Consider the following 17,897-nt stretch of genomic DNA (forward strand, 5'->3'; position numbering starts at 1 on the left):
TAAAATACTTACTAGCTAATTTATAAACTATACTAAGTCCGTGAGTTATTGAGGCTTTTTTAATAATACTTAATAAGTTAATTTCTATTTATTTGAAAAAGGTAATGCTTTTTTATCTTTATACAATATAAAATGCTTACGTAAATTCTTATTAACTGGGAGCTCGTTTTGAAAATAATTATTGGTTAAATTGTACATTTCTACTTTGATGGTTTTAATGTTGCATTTCTCATGTAAACTTTTATTCCTATCCCTGGGTTTAGCTTTAGTTATAATTCTAAGGAAACTGTTTTGTATAATTTGTAATTTATTTATATTTTATTTGAAAATATTGCTCCAGATGGGCGTCGCATACAAGATAATTGGCCTTACTATAGCTTTGTACAAGCATAATTTATTTCTAGTATTTAAGGTACTACGTCTTCCTAATAGAAAGCAAAGAATTCCTATAATCTGATAAGGCTTTCTTTTAATACACATCACATGTTAGGTAAACGAGAGCTTTTTATCTAAAATTACTTCTAAGTATTTCGCTACAGTCTTAGGTACAATTTTGGTGACGTTTATAAGGAGGTCAGTTACTGCCCCTTTTTCGCGCTTATGGCTAAATACAATTGGATCAGTATTATCACAGTTAATTTTTAACTTCCACCTATGAAAGTTACGGGAGAGGATGTTCAGGTATTTTTGTGTTTTATTAATCGCATTTTTAAACGCCATGACACGAAGTAGACAGCCGTATCATCCGAAAAATGTGAGAATTGAATCGATGATAATTTTGGAACATCATTATCGAGCCTTACGGTACTCCTGCTACTATTTTTCGCTCAGTTGACATTTTATGTTAGGGGTAAAAACGAAAGTTTTTTTTTCTTTTTTGGAGATAACTCTGTATTATTTTTATTACGTACATTCGAAAGTTTAGTTTATCAAATTTATAAATTAGACCTTCATGCCTGACCGTGTCGAAAGCTTTCTCCATATTCAATAAAACCATTGCCGTTGATTTATTTTTATTAAAATTAGTGCTTATGTAATTTGTTACTATATGCAATTGTTGAACTGTTCTTCTATTATGACGGCAACCAAACTGTTCAAGAATAAGGAGTTTTTATAATAATTTTATATCTGTTCATTCTGTTTAAAATAATTTTTAAAAACTTTACTCAAGGTAGGCAGAAGGCTTATTGGTCTGTAGCTTTGCAGAAAAAGTTCATCTTTGCCTGTTTTATGAAATGGTATCTAATCCCGGTGCTTTCATGGAATTCGATGAAATAACAGATCTGTTGATTTTAGATGCTGTAACTAGTATGACTTAATCCAGATTAATTTGATGCTTGCTAATTTCTATACATTTTAGTTCAGCAGCTTGATCAGTCACATGCACACCGATGTCCCCTGTCAGGTGATGTGCCCCTCCATAATTTTCAGCTCTACCCTTTCCTCATCGGAAATTGCAAGTCCATTCAGACCATATAGAATGTGAATTGTGCTGTTATTTCGTTTAGTGAGACATTTGGCCATTTTCCAAAGTGAATTGTCTTTGACCTCTAAATTTGCTAATTTATCATTCCACGTTCCATTATTATGTTGTATTATTTTATTCTTAATATTATTGGTGAGTCTATATTTAATTTTCATAATTTCTTAGCTTTTTGTTTTTTCAGGAACTTTTCTCAAGTCATTTCTATCTCTAATTAATTGCTTTTTTGTCAGGCAAATATTTTACATTTTTTTAATGATTAACTTGAGTTATCGATTCTGCCATAGCGCTGTGGATGACAGTGGCCAAACTGCTGACGGTATTATCAACATCTATTTCAGTTTTAATATTCCTAGTTAAATTAAAATTTTTATTAATGATTTTTTTTAAATTTCTCCTTATTAGCTTTTTTATAATTGGGAAAAGTCCTTATTTCTAGATGTAATTCTACTGCATTGTTCAATATAATCAGGACAGGTAGGTGGTCAGAGTTTAATTTATTAATTGCATAAACTGTAATATCACCATTAATATTTTTAGAAATACCTAAATCCACTGTGCTAGGAAAAGTGTTGTTATATGGGTAGAGTGAAGTTGTCTGGTTAAAGTATTCTATACAAGTATTTATTTGCAAAGTCAAAAGTTATTCTACCACTTGCATTATTATTTCTGGAGTTCTAGGCGGAATGTTTAGCATTATGGTCACATTATAAGAGGAACTTATTGCTAATGTTGAAAATTAAGTTGCAATCATTAATGTCTACTTTTGTAACCAGGACTGTATATTCGACGGGTGAGTGGAAGAACGTAGTATCTGAATTTTGTTTCAAGAGACATCGTATCTCGCCACGGTTCCAATACATGTCGTATCTAGCTTGTGGTTGAACAGACGTAGTATTTCGCTCGCAGATTCAAAAGACGCGTCTCGTTGCTCGCACAAGAGCTGTCGTGCCTTTCTCGCGGTTCTAAAAACGCCGTATCTCGTTCACTGTTCAGAAGCAGTTTAAGAAGCGTATCTGACAAAAGACCCCGTACTAAATGTATGAGAAAATCTCAAAACGATCAAACGCTAAGCGCCCAAGATTTTAACTTGACTAAAGACTTTAAAGGCAAAAATGGTACCCAAAGTAACATTAGTAACTAGTGCGCACATACCGATAATAACATTCTACCCTTCGCAAGAGAGTTGAACGCTAAGCGCTCAAGATCAACGAATAAAACCAATCCTAGTAACTGTAGCGACAAAAGCGATGTAACTATAAGAATCACGCATCAGAAAGTAGTCAGTAATATGTTTAGCCAAACCAAAGAGTTATATTACGCGCTTCTCGAAACGATCAAACGCTAAGCGCCCAAGATTTGAACTTGACTAAGTAATTACTTTTTTAAAGACAGAAATGGTATCCAAAGTAACATTAGTAACTAATGCGCACATCAATAATAACAGTGTACCCTTCGCCAGAGGGCCGAACGCTAAGCGCCCATGATTAGCGAATAGAACCAATCCTAGTAGCTTTAGCGACACAAGTGATGTCTGTATACGAAACACGCATCAAGAAGTGGTCAGTAACATGCTTAGCCAAAACAATGACAATATGAGTCAACACCGTTGACTCATATATCGCGCTTGTCAGAACGGGCAAACGCTAAGCGCAAGAAGATTTGAACCTGACTAAGAAATCACTTTTTCAAAGGCCTTTCACAAAAGAAATGACAGATAAACATACCATTGTGGATGGAAATAATGAGTGAATGCTGCATGATGAAGGACTGTCACTTTTTAAAGCAAAAAGCGAACGACTTCAGAATGAGGGACGAACTGAATGTAGGCTTAATGACTTAAAAAAAAGTTGAAACCTCGGCATTCACTTATTATTATAATAAACATACACACACACATATATATATTAAACAGCATTCACTTATTATTTCCATTGATGATGGTATGCTCGTCATTTCTTTTGTGAAAGATCTCGAGAACGGATAGTAATTTTATTGGTAAGCTTAGGACAAAAATTTCCTATCTGTTACCTTCTTTATTAATTGTGTTGTATTTCTTATTCCCATTTTGTGTTTAGTTTCTTGTGTTTATTTGTTTTATTATGTTGTTTCTGAATTTTTCTTTCGTTTTATTAATACATTCCTCTGCCTTTCAAGACCATAAGAGCTTGTTTCTCCTATGGTTTAAAAAATGGCATTCAGAGTTCGAGTTAATTGCTATATGTGCGATAGAGTCTATCAACCAGGACAAGTGGCTCGAATTGATGGAAATAATAATCCTAATAGGCAAAACATTGCAATTTTAGACGCCTTTAACTTCGAAGACCACAACTTGAAGTCGCGGATGAGTGTAGGTTATGTCTCAATTGCAATCAATCGATTCGCAATGAGATAGTGGAGCTCCAACGTGACCCAGGCTGTTTAAGATTGAATGTTCTTACACAAACAGGCAGGCAAACGTGCATATTCTGTAATTCTGATGTTAATACTCCAAGGCTTTTAATTGAATGTAGAGTTAACGCTTTTATTGTCATGGACATTTTTATTCCAGAAGAAACAAGAGCATGCTTGAATCATTTGAATGAACATGGTTTCATCTTAGGCCCCTTGCTTCCTGGACCACAGGCGATTAATAGACCGTATAGGATTCCGGGACAGCAGTTACTTCTGTTTTTGCAGCAACTTCGTAACGAAGCAAATGTTCATGCGGCCGCTGCGTTTAATAATGCGGATAGTTTCACTGATGAAGAGTTTGAAGCTATTGCTCCTGTAACAAAGGAACAATTTAAAAAATTGTATCCATTTAGTCATCCTATTCCGCAGTTACATGGACATGATGCCAGATACGTGAGAAAAAAAGATCTGCTGACTTTCCTTTGCAAAATGCGTTAAGTTGTTTCTGATGAATTTCTGAAAGTGATTTTTCATTATTCGAGCCGACAAGCTACAAGCATGGCCATTTCTACTGTAAGAGAATCTTTAATGCAGCGATTTGTGCCTGGTAACATTGGATTTAATGCGATAAGCAGAGAGAAATACATTGAAAAACACGTGACATCATTCGCCAATGAACTTAAAAATCCACAACCAGAAATTCCCAGAGATATTGCTATCATCGATGGAACTTATGCTTACATGCAGAAGAGCAGTAACTTTCGCGTACTTCGATAGTCATTCTGCAAACATAAAGAACGTCACTTGGTAAAACCTGCTCTCATTGTTGCTCCAGACGGATACATACTTAAAATACAAGGACCATATTTTTCCGACTCGCGAAACAATGACGCACAAATGCTCATTAACGAATTTGAAAGAGATGTGGAAGTTATGAGAGAATTTTTCGACATTGGTGATATTTTTATAGAGGACTGTGGATATAGAGATGCCCAACCACTTTTAGAACGCTTAGGAATTGTGTCCAAAGTACCACCATTTCTCCAACAAGGACAGAGTCAATTGATAACGGAAGAAGCAAACGAAGCTCGGCTAATAACGAAATCTAGATGGATAGTGGAATCCAGAAATGGCCACATAAAGTCCATTTTCAAGTTCTTCGAGAAAACCATTCCGATGGCTCATGTACACAATCTAAGGGACTTCTTTTGTATTGCTGGTGCCATAATGAATCGATACTATCCTGTTATCGAGATGCAAGGCGCTACAGCAGAGCTTGCAAGAGAATATATAGAGAGAGCTCGTGAGCTAAATATTGTGCAAGCGCGCGTAGAGGTGGAAAATATGCGCTACGGAAATGCAAATTGGAATCGCCTGCATGAAATTCAAGTACCATAATTTCCTCGTCTTACATTGAAAAACATACGCGACATAACAATTTTCTTGTATCAAGTAGAACTTGCCCCATCTTACGTTCAAGACAAGCTGCAACGAGAAGAAGATGAGAAGTTTCAACTAGATACGTGACTTAATGAAACTGGTTTGATCAGAATACGAGTATTTTCTCGTTTCCGAAATGCGACAAGGTGCCAGCTGTGGATAGCGTTCAATGAGATCGATCACATTGGACCAGACAATAACGAAACGCGTCTCGGTTATTACTGCACATGTATGTCAGGGGCCAGAAATCGTGGCACTTGCGCACATATTGCAAGCGTTTTATGGTTCTTGGGTTATGCACGTCACCAGCAACACGTAACGTATCCTCAAACTTCCTTGCTACAAGGGATTCTAGACGCTGCTTATAGAGATGAACAAGCGAACCTGAATCAAGAGCCAGAAATAGTTTAATATTTCGCAAAAGCTACTGAGATTGGTTCTATTCGCTGATCATGGGTGCTTAGTGTTCAGCCCTCTTGCGAAGGGTACACTGTTATTATCGAAATGTGCGCACTAGTTACTAATGTTACTTTGGGTACCATTTCTGCCTTTAAAGAAGTGATGAATTAGTGAAGTTAAAATCTGGGGCGCTTAGCGTCTGATCGTTTTGAGAAGCGCGCTATATGAGTCAACGGTGTAGGCGAAAATACGACAGACCACGATCTGAACCGTGATTTCTATGTTGACATCACTTTTGTAACAAAATCTGTTGTAATTCGTTTTATTCACTGATCTTGAGCGCTTAGCGCCGCATAGCGCTAAAACTGTCCATTTTTTGGATTTTTTTACGGATATTTCATCCGGCACTTATAACCTTAAAAATTACAAAGTTTCAGCTAAATCCACCGAAAGCCATTTTCCCATACATTTAGTGCGGGGTCCTTTATAATTTTTCAGCCTGTTTGAAATTTTCAATAAAACGGCACAATATACTTTATTTAAAAAATAACTTATAAAAGATTTATAAATAATTATTTTAAATTAATTATGCTGCTGACAATAAAAAATAACTTCCAAAATGAGATACAAAATATAGTTCTGAAAACCCTACAGCTGTAACTTCACATAGTGGCTAATTATGGAGTCCAGCTAAACGTGCACGCTATATTTTTTCTCTTTTTCATGTAACTAGAATGCATCCAAATGTCCAGGTTGGTCAACTACGGAATCCAGTTGGTGCACTATATATATTTTTTCTATTTTAAGTACCTGGTCTGTAATTGATCTGACCACAAAAAATTGACTAAACCAAAGCCTGTAATTCACAACGGCTCATATCCCGAGCCAACAAACTTTAAACACACTATCCTCTCACCCGCGAGCCCCAAAAAACCAAGCCGAGAATCCCCAAGTTCGCCAGCCTCAAGTCTACAACCCCCAAATCCACTAACTCCAAACCCACAAACCCTAATCTTACAAACCCCAAACCCACCAATCCCAAGCCCATAATCTTCAAGCCCAGAAACCCTTAGTCTACCATTCCCTAACCAGAAAACCTCAAACCCACCAGTCCCAAGATCACAAACCCCGAGCCCACAATTTCTAGCCCACAAATCCTAAGTCTACAACAGTGGTCGGCATACTGCTGATCAAGTCAGGCTACCCTAACCGGGCTGACCAATGACCTACTTTCTGGTCAAGTACCTGCGAGCTTGGGCAAACCATCCTTTTTTTAGGGGTCCTTTTATGGAAAATCGGAAAAAATTTCAGATAAAAAAATTCTTAATTTGCAATCAGTGATTTGAAAGTAATATATTTGGAATCTTCGTATTTCTCCGAATTTAACTTTTATAGGCAAGTAATATATCAGTGGAATAAAAAAAATCGTGGATGCTGATATTGCCATTTTTAAATCGCTAGCTGAAAAATTAAAAGTTTTCAAACTTCCTTACTTTCACATGCCTGTAGACAAAATACGCCTGCTGGAGTAAGCTCGTTCACACTGAGGTCCACGGATAGACCGAAAAGTAGTAGAAAAAATTAATCCGGGATGGGCCTGGCCATACCTGGAAACTGAGAAAAAAGTTTTCCGACCACTGGTCTACAATTCCCTAACCAGCAAACCCTAAGCCCAACAGAGAAACGGATAGTTTTAATCTGATAAGTGGCGGGGAGGGGGAGGTCGGATACTTTTTACGACTAAGCGACTTTGGCGATACTCTTCGCGGTTAGTGGGCCACTTTGATACTTTTCATCTCGAGCTCGCTCAACGGAGATTTTTCATAAGATGAGTTCGAATCAGAATTTTTTGGTGAAAAACCTCTCATTATGTATAGGGTAACCAGTTTCTTGAATTATTTTCTATATTATATTTAGTTTAACATAAGTTATAGCCACAGGGTTTTTCAGAAATATATTTTGTATCTCATCATGGAAGATATTCTTTATTGTCAGCAGCATGATCAATTTTAAATAACTATTTACAAATATTTTATAAGTTATTTTTTAAATAAAGTATATGTTGCCGTTTTATTGAAAATTTGATACAGGCTGAAAAACTATAAATTTGTCAGATAAGTTTCTTATACTGCGAACGAGATACGACGTCCCGAAAACAGCGGGCGAGGTACGACGTCTTCTGAACAGCGAACAAGACACGACACGTGTTTTTTGAACCGTGAGAAAGGCACAACGTCTCTTCGGCGGTCAATGGGATACGAAGTCTTTTAAATCTGCGAGCGAACTACTACGTCTGTTCAACCACAAGCTAGATACGATATGTATTGGAACCGTGGCGAGATACGACGTCTCTTGAAACAAAAGTCAGACACTACGTTCTTCCACTCACCCGTTGATATGCTGACACTGTCACTGTGTTGTCTTCTAACTTAATTGCCACAGACTCAAATAACATAGTTTCTACTCGTACTTCGTGACAATTTATGCCGTCTTTAATGTACATGATGACTCCGCCACCTATCCCTTTCTCGTTTCTATCTTTCCAAACACATTTGTAGCCGAGTATCTCAATATTGCGTCTGGAGTTTAATTTAGTTTCGTGGAGCATCGTTATATCAAGGTCATGATCTCTCATATATTCCTTTATTTCACTGAAGTTGCCAGTGATGCTATTAACGTTCGAGTGACTAATTATAAGAGTTGAAAAAGCTTTTCGAATATTTTCCATTAGCAGCTTCAGTGAATACTCGCAATCTATTGAGATCATTCTTACAGTCAGATAGCCTACTATTTAATACTTTTACTAGTCTTAACGTTTTACTTAGGTCGCATAGTGGATTGAGTTTACTTATTTCTTCCATAAGGGTATGAAAATCGTCCGGATTTGAACTTTTTTGTTCCCGAAGGGGTTCTCTATCCTGTTCCCATCTTTGAAAATCCGCTGTTCCTGTTTTTGTTTGCCTGAATCATTTGCAGGTATTTAATGTAGATGTAGTTTTTGTACAATATTCACTACCGTGCCCGATCATTTGGCAGTTGTAGCACTGAATCGCTTTGCTTTTGTTCTTGTAGGTATCCCAGATAACTCTTACTTGGCACATATATACTTAAGTTCCCACACTTTTTTCATGTCGACTTCCTTGTCGAATATTGGCATGTAAGTGGGTTCACTGTAGGGTTTAGGTACAGACGATTTCTTCTTAAGTACAATGACCTGGTCGCACGCAAGTCATTGTCTTTTGAGGTCCTCCTTGATTTCCTATGCCGGTATTTTGGGTAGTAGGGTGGTCCAAAATGACGAATTTTAAATAAATGCAAACGATCATATGAGCTTGACGCCCCTAACCCACTTTCACGGTGCCCTGAAAACTACCCTTAAATCAAAAAATGTACAGTCTTCAGGAAATTGACTCTGTTAAGCAGTTTGTTCTCCTTTTTTTCGGAAATCATTACTATAGGTCTATTGAAATGTTGACAAATGTTCTCCAGTTAATTTCCATTTATTTAAATAAATTCTATTTGTTTAAATAATCTTTTTTTCTCAAAAATCCATCTAAAATCTGTTTTTTTGAGATTGGAATGGCATTTTATTATCTCAAAAAGAGTTTTTTTATTTCAAAATTTCTTCTTATTGTTTAAGCAACTAATTATTATTATTATCAATTTTTAACTATTTTTAAATTATTGTAGAAAAGTTAGCTTTTCTTGTAATAAACTTATAGATATTAATTTCAAGGTATCTCATCTGCATTATTTAATGAATCCTCAATTTTGTAAACAAATTTTTTTTGTTTAACTCTCCTCAAATTCTGTTTTTTTAGATTGCACTGGCCAACCGTTTTTTAAAGTGACATTATTTATATTTTCAAATAATTTCCATTATTTAAATGATGTAATTTGTTTGTCAATCAATTTTGGAAAAATAGTCTCACACAAAATTTGAATATTCCTCTTCTCTACTAACAGTTTTTTAATTGATTGCTTAAAGTCCCATTGACTACTAATGTTTTTGTACTAATGTTTTTTACTAATTTTTTTGTTCAAACAAATTGAATTTGTTCAAACAATTGAGGATTTATTATATAATGTAGACAAGATACCTGGCAATTAAAATCTAGAGGTTTATTACAAGAAAAGCTGACTTTTCTACCATAATTTGAGAAAAATAAAGAAAATAATAATAATTATTAATCGCTTAAACAATAGGAAGAACTTTTAAAATAAATTAAGTCTTTGTCAGATAATAAACTGCCATTTCGATCTCAAAAACAGATTTTAGACGAATTTTCGAGAAAAACAGATTATTGAAACAAATAGAATTCAGAGCACCATGGGGGTGGGATAGGTGCATTAAACCCATATGTATAATAGGTCAAATTTTTCATTGGAAAGTTTTCTACAAGCCTTACAACCTTATTGTCAACTTTTCCCTAACCCTGAACAATTATTCGAAAAATACCAAAAAGTGACTTTTTCCCATGCATTTTCCCAAGCAAATTTGAAGTCCCAAAAGGCAACATTAAGAATCGAAATTTAAAAAAATACACGATTACTTTTTTTGATTTCAAAACGATTTGGAGGGATCGTTTGCATCTAAGATCAAGAGAATGATAATATCCTATTTTATCAATTTATAAATAAACTTTCTTTGAAATTCTAAATATATTCATGTATACAAATGTTCTTTAGTGCTCTTTATTTATTCTGTTAAATATTAAACACAATATCTCAATCCGTGTGGACGCAGCGAGCAAAAAAATAAAATGAAAATAATTTAGCATATTTACTTTCTCTTAGATAATTATTTTCAAAAATACTACTCAAACTAAATATACAAATGCAATTTATTGTCTTATTTCCTATATTCCAAACTTTGAGAGCGATATATAATTGCCTTTGGAAATGGTGAATACAAAAAAAAATGTTCATAACCGGGGACTAGTTTGGTCACGTGGTCACTGAAGAGCATGCCTTTAAATGTAAACTGTGTGGAATTTTAAACACTGTTGAAGGTATTTATGAAATCGACCATTTTTTCAGTTGGAACAATAGCTAAAATGTCATCCACATATGTTTTATATGAAAAAGGTTTAAAATTCAATTTCTTTAAAGCTCTTGTTTCCACATCTTCTAAAATCAAGTTTGAAACTATAGAAGATAATGCTGAACCCATATGACAAACATCTAATTGTTCATAATATTTTCCACTGAAAGAAAAAATCATGTTAGTAAAAACAGTTCTAGTAGCGACTAAAAATTTATTTTTCGTTATTTTAGTTAGATTTTTATTTTGTACTCGTATTAGTTTTTCTTCAGTGCAGTCTAATCCCTTATGAAAAAGAAGTATTTAGTAAGTACTGGATCCAGTACTTTTTTTGCGAAAATGAATTAGATTTCCAATATTTATTTGCGAAAAAAGTATTAGATCCGATACTTATCAATACTTCTTTTTCATAAGGGATGCTATATATAATAGAATGTTTTCAAACACTGAAACAATGTCTAATCAAACTAAGGAATGGGTTGCAGGAACTTTAATTTAATTTAAAGTGTCCTTTAAATCCCAGCAATTTTTAACAGATTATTCTGTGTTACCTGAAGCTGGTTTTAAAACATTAGAAATATATTTGGCTAAGTTATGAGTAGGAGAACGAATTGTGGACACAATTAATCATTATTTCAAATCGGGTTTGTGCACTTTTGGAAGAGAATAAGCTTCAGCTACAGTACTATTCTGTATTTTTAATTTATATGATGTTTGTTCATTTACTAATCTTTTTTTCTCGCATCGAATAGCTATATCATTTTTCAAGGTTCTTGAAATTATTATTTCGATTATGGTTTGAGATTAATTGAGTAACAGTTTTTCTGATGCTAAATTTCTGATCTTCATGCTCTACATTTTTTGAACCATTTTCTATACTCGCAACCATGTTATTAATAAGTAACTTATTGACATTGAATAATATACCAAATTTGTCACCCAGTGCTAAGATTTCAGCTATCTCATCCGGGATTTCGTTATTTAAGATATTTTTAAAGGATTTTTTAAATTTCAATTCTCTACCTTGATTTTTCTGCGCTAACAACCTGTTTTGCAGTAAATTGAACTTGTTGATACGTTTCTGTCTCTTTTTATACTTTCGATTATTTAAACCTAATTCTTATGAAATTAATAGAAAAACCTATTAATTGACCCATCATTTATGAACCTTTCTCTTCGATGTTTTTAATAATTCGAAAAATTACTCAGTTTATTCCTCTATTTTACTGTGTTTTCGATTTCAATTTTTAAGTACTTTGTTTGGAAATTGACTTCAGTTTGATGAAACTTTGAAATTAAATAATTATTTAAATTATTCAAATTAAACTTTTTCATACAATTTTGTATATGTACTGGAACTATGGCATTGTTTCTACATTTAATTGAGAACGTACGTTGTTCCATAAAAAAAAACCAATCTTCTACACGCAGAAAATAGAACCTTACATTTTACTGAAAACCAAGTTAAATCTACCGATCTTTCTAGTGCGTATATGGACAACATGGCAGTTCAGTAAACGTTACAATTATAGACAAATAAGTATGACTATCAATGATGGTTACTAGTACCGATTCTCAAGTGGTGCTGACCTGCGGATCAGTAGATTTGACCAATCTAGTCGCTATTCTATGCAGTTCCTGGATGCTGCAATTACGAATTATCATGTCACTTTAACAAATAATATAGAGATCTGAATTATCTTATCGGCGTAGACTACAGTTAATACAGCAGTATAAATTGTGAAAAAGTATTGCTAAAAAATAATTAATAAATAAGCGCACGGTTATTTCTTATAAATATTTTCGGATATACTTATAATTAATCGTTATTTGTAAGTTATAAGGCTTATAATACAATTAAAATTTCGCACGCAATGGGAGGGGGCGGGGGTTCGAACGCCTAAACCTAAGCACGCAAGTCAACAGTCTTAACCACGACACTAGTATACGAGTTGCGATCTGTAAAATAATTTTGAAATGCATTTGCAACTGAGTGTGGTGACCTCGGAAACGACTTCTGAATACCGCTGAATACGCAACCATGCCATCGCGGTACAGAACAAAAGTTCTAGCATTCACATCATATCTATATGTCAGCTGAAACTGTCACGGAACAAAAACACGTCTTGCTCCAATAAACTCTCAAGTGTACGCGATCCGCGAATAAGTTGTGCTATCCAAAATTGTATTATTTTTATAAAACCCCTTCCTTGCAAAGTGGGAATATAGAGTAATGTGACGACTGTCACACAAATGTCAAAAAGGAATGTTTTTTAGGTGATGCAATCCATCCATTGCCGATTGCGTCGTGATTTCACCCGGTGCTCCGCGCGGATAGGTCGCGTTGCGACTTTAGGGGCGTGTTAAGTAAACCGATCGGATCGGTAGCATGTACCGATCTTTCGGTAATGTTCAGTACATTACTATTGCAATATCGGTTCAGTGGATTTTACATGTCGTTCAGTACGTGATACGAGGGAATAGAGGTTTATTTTGCTGAAGGATAACCGTTAATTAACCTTAATTTCATTGTGGCATTTAGGAAATGCTAAGTGATTTTAACATTTTCACCCGCTTATTAAGAGCAGTTTATACTGTTACGCTTACAGGAAACCCTTTACAATTCTTGATAAGTAAATATTACATTTTTTTCTGCATGTACTGGTGTTAATCCAATTTCCGAACGGTTTCCTCGTGGTATGACCGTACTTCTCCAAGATATAAGCCAAATATCCCATAGTATCCAGAACGTTACTGACCTTGTTAATTAATGAGTAAATTTATAAGAATCAAATCAATCCTGCATCTAAGAAAAACTAATACAAACTAAAAATCTAACTAAAATAACGAAAAATGAATTTTTAGTAGATACTAGAACTGTTTTCAATAACATGGTTTTCTCTTTTATTGGAAAATATTATAAACAATTAAATGGTTATCCTGCGGGTTCACCATTGTGTCCTAGAATTTCGAATTTGGTTTCAGAAGATGTGGAACAAATTCATGAAATCTACAATGGTTCCAGTAAGAAAAGTAACTGGGCTGACACGTACAAAAAATCGTATACAAAAGTTACTTTACCGTATGTTCAAGGACTCTGAAAGGTTGCGAAGATCGCTACAAGAATTCAACATAAATGTTTATTTTAGTACTCAAAACTCTTTTAAAAAATTTTTCCTCAATCAAAAAAGTATTAATAGTACCGAAAATTTGTCTAGAATTGTATATCTCAATAAATGTAATTGTTGTGAAAAAGTTTATATTGGTGAAACAGATAAAAGATTAAAAACTAGAGTTTCGAAACATAAGAGAGATTATAGAGTTGGAAATTTCAATATAGGTATTTCATAATATTGTTGAAACATAAACGATTACATTGATTTTGATTTGAATAAAATTCTTGCAAGAGAAAAAAATACATATAAAGGATGCGTAATAGAATCAATTTTCATAAACAAATATCAAAATATTCCGATTAACTTACAGTTAATTCCAGTTACTTTTGCGCGCTTTCCTCATTCGCGTTTCCAAAACTATTAACAGATGTTTAACTCCAAAATAAAATATTCTTGTTTTAAAAGAAAATGAGCAGATGTATTTTTTATTTCTTTCACATTTTTTTAAAACAAATTTCTTTGTAATTACTTTCATTAAAAGAGCGTTATTTACATATTATTTATTTAGATTCTCTGAAAAAGGTAGGCAGTGATAGCCGAAACGTGATAATTTCAATAAACGAACTTTCCAGTAATTTCGTCTGATTCTTTTAATTATTAAAAACCGTAAGACCTACAAAAAATTCGTACTCATATTTATATTAAAGGTCAAAGAAAGGATTGATTTGATTCTCATCAAATCTACTTATTAATTAGACCAATGAAGATATAATCAAAAGTTCATTGTATAATTTTATCTATTAGTTGCCTCTTTAAGGGAAAAAATGAAGCAAGAATGAATTTGAAATGAATCCTGAAATTATTGAAGTTACCACTAATATAATTCAAAGGTACCAAAGAAAAAAACGGTTACTTTCTGCCAATAAATGCCTAAACTGTGCATTTGTTTATACAACTTTATTATAAAATAAACAAATTATACCATGCCGCAAATTTTCATTATCAAATATGATCCTGTCGACAAAATCAAGAAATTTTAACGTACAAATATACTTTTGAAGCAAAATTTCCACGATTTTGAATATTTGTTAATATAACTAGTTTATAACAATCCGATTCGATATCCTGTGAATTATTTATATTCATCAGATACTTCCACATTCGCTTTTATTAAGAATGGGATTAATTGAGATGTTTTCGTTATTCGAACGGAAGATTTCTTTTTCCTTTCAAGAGATATATTCTTGATGTAGACAGTATACAAGTTTTACATTTTTCGAAGCAATAGATTCTAAGGTAACAATGTGAAAATGTGGCAATTTTGTTTGTAAAATCATTTGTTAATAACGCTTTACATTGCAAACGGTTCATCTTGCTAAAAAAGTGCAAGACGCAAAAAAGTTTTATTTTTGTTCAGCCATGTTAAAAATGATTTTATACATTTTTTGTGAATAAATATCGAAATTGTTTTAAAAAATTGTTTAAAAAATAATTTTTGACCTTTTAAAAGGGAGTTATCTCGGAGACCTACTAGTGCAGACAGAAGTCTTAGTGGCGACTGGATTACTAGGCATTATTTATTTATTAAACTCACCCCCTTTCCTCGAAGTTTCCGGCACGACTAATCAAGTAACTTTCTTTCATGACTTTAGTAAAATATTTAATAAAATAACGTAACCCCATCTTTCCCTAAAATACAGGGCTTAATCTCCTTTAGTCCGGCGAATTACCCCTTATAAAACATACTTCAATTATGGATATAGCAAACAATTTTAACACGCAAATGCTTTGAAATTCAGTGGCATCCAGAAACATAGTATTTATTAGCTTAATAATCGTATACAATTAAAATTAATTAAAAATTGCAATAAAAATAACTGATAGAAGCACAAGATTCACCTTAAATTGCAGTAATTCGATCCTGCAGGAATCCTAAGCCGCATGAATATTAGCTGAACAAACAAATTTAAAAGGAAATAGTTTTGTGCTTTACATTTTTCAAACTTTACGTTATGGTTGCTTATGGTGTGCGTTCCTAAAGTTGTTGAGTTTTTCTTCATGACAAGTGTTTGTCGTGAAATATTTATAGCCAACCAGGAGCTTCTTTTTTAAGTAGAAACTATTACAATCTGGGCCCTTTTAAGGCTTAAAGTTTACCAAATTTAATTGCAATTTATTCGGATTACTTATGGTTTACTGAATTTGAGGAAATTTTTCCCCATATGATCCAAAATAATTGTATTTGATTTTTGTTTGTCTAATTTTTCTATTGTCATAAGTAATCACGTTTCATTCATTAATACTATTTGGCGAATCTTTGTGATATCTCAGCCTTCTCTTATGAAATTTTTATTTCATTATCTAACTTTAGGTGAATCTTGTACTCCTTACGGGTTGTAAAAATTGCAGATTAAAAATGACATAAATAACCTGATAAAATCCTAATCGGATTTAGGTTCAGGTTCCTCAGTTGGATGAGAACTGTCTCCTCTTTTTATGATAACTCTAATGACTAATTCATTAGAAGGTTGTTTTAAAGCATAAACCCATCCAATTTTTGCAAACATGTCAATTAATGCTGTGGTGTAGTTCAATCCATAATTTCCTAATTCTGCAGCTTTGTAATCCCAGGGAAAGACGTGATGGTAGTTATGCCACCCTTCACCCATTGCCACGAAGGAAATGAAATGATTTTCTGATGGAGCTATTCGCCTGGAAGAATAAAGATTGAAGAAATTTAGGTTAATTTAAGTTAGCTCCTATTTTCTATAAATTAAAGTCATTTTTTAAATTATTTTATTCATATCAATGTAGAGTATTTAATATGTACTACATTTAGAGAATTAGGTGTGCAGACGATTTTTTAATGAAATTATATTGCTTCAAAATAAAACCAAATAAACTTGCAGCTAACATATTCGAAAGGAAATTTGACAAACTTTACGACGGTGATAACTATTTCTCCAATATATCGGTCCAACATATCGTCCAACATATATTCATCGGGGTTTATAAACTCGAAATTCCAAGCTTCTTTTAATATGCATCTCACCAAAGTCTAAGGATATACGTGCTTTGAGATATTCGGAATTTTTATTTTTTATTTTAAAGTACTGTATAAAGAACACATATTTTTCAGAAAAGCCTATCACCAACGTAAAGCTTGTAGAATTTCCGCCCGAACAAACTAACAACAAACTTTAATGTGGTTTGGTTTTAACCCAACAACATTTCATTGAAAAATGTTTACCAAAGTGTACCAATCTCAGTAACCAAGCAACATGGTGGCTTATGATTTTTCACCTACAATAGGGCCATATAGTAGTAGAATTTACAACAGTTTAAAGAATATCAAAAAAATTTTGTTTTAGGAAGAGCGTTGAAATGAAATTAAATGCCCTATTTATTGCATGCTTACTTGTCATAGGGCTTCGCACCCCAAAAATGAGCGAAGCTATTAACACTCCAGGTAGCATTCAATGAACAGGTGTAACAAAAAATTTGTGAAATAATAGCATAATACCAATCTTCATTCCAGAGAAATACGAGTAGAACAGTTGGAATGATAAAACAGTACATTATTGTAAAAAATAGAAAATACCTATAATAGAATTATGAAATCATTAGTTTTATCCATAAATAACGGATATCATATATAAATTGTTGAACTATGATTTTGATGTGTGTGTCTTTTTAGCGAAGCTTACATTATCACGAAACATAGCTTAAGGCCCAAAATTGCATTTAAATTACGTCATTTTTTGATATTTAATTAATTGATGACTGTTGCATTTCAGCTAGCATATCCCATGTCCTGGTGTACGGTGAGTGGCAAATTACTGCCGTTTATTTAAACAATATGAACATTATGAAATAAAAATTGTATATTGCAATCATTCTCAATAGTGTTCAGTAACAGATCTAACATACAGTCTGTCAAGTTAAAGCGTGGGTGGCTTTACTCGCAGTCGGTAAGGTGTATCGACATGATTTTGGTGTCAAAATATTAAGAAGAGCTCCC

The 17,897-nt window shown here is 33.4% G+C and overlaps 1 pseudogene; it reads right to left on the reverse strand.

The window, feature by feature from the left end:
• Nucleotides 1-16,317: 16,317 nt before the first annotated feature.
• LOC117178593 overlaps nt 16,318-17,897 on the reverse strand; it is a 6,031-nt pseudogene continuing 4,451 nt past the window's right edge.

Source organism: Belonocnema kinseyi, chromosome 8 (genome assembly GCF_010883055.1).
Source record: "Belonocnema kinseyi isolate 2016_QV_RU_SX_M_011 chromosome 8, B_treatae_v1, whole genome shotgun sequence".
In the NCBI taxonomy this organism is placed as follows: Eukaryota; Metazoa; Arthropoda; class Insecta; order Hymenoptera; family Cynipidae; genus Belonocnema; species Belonocnema kinseyi.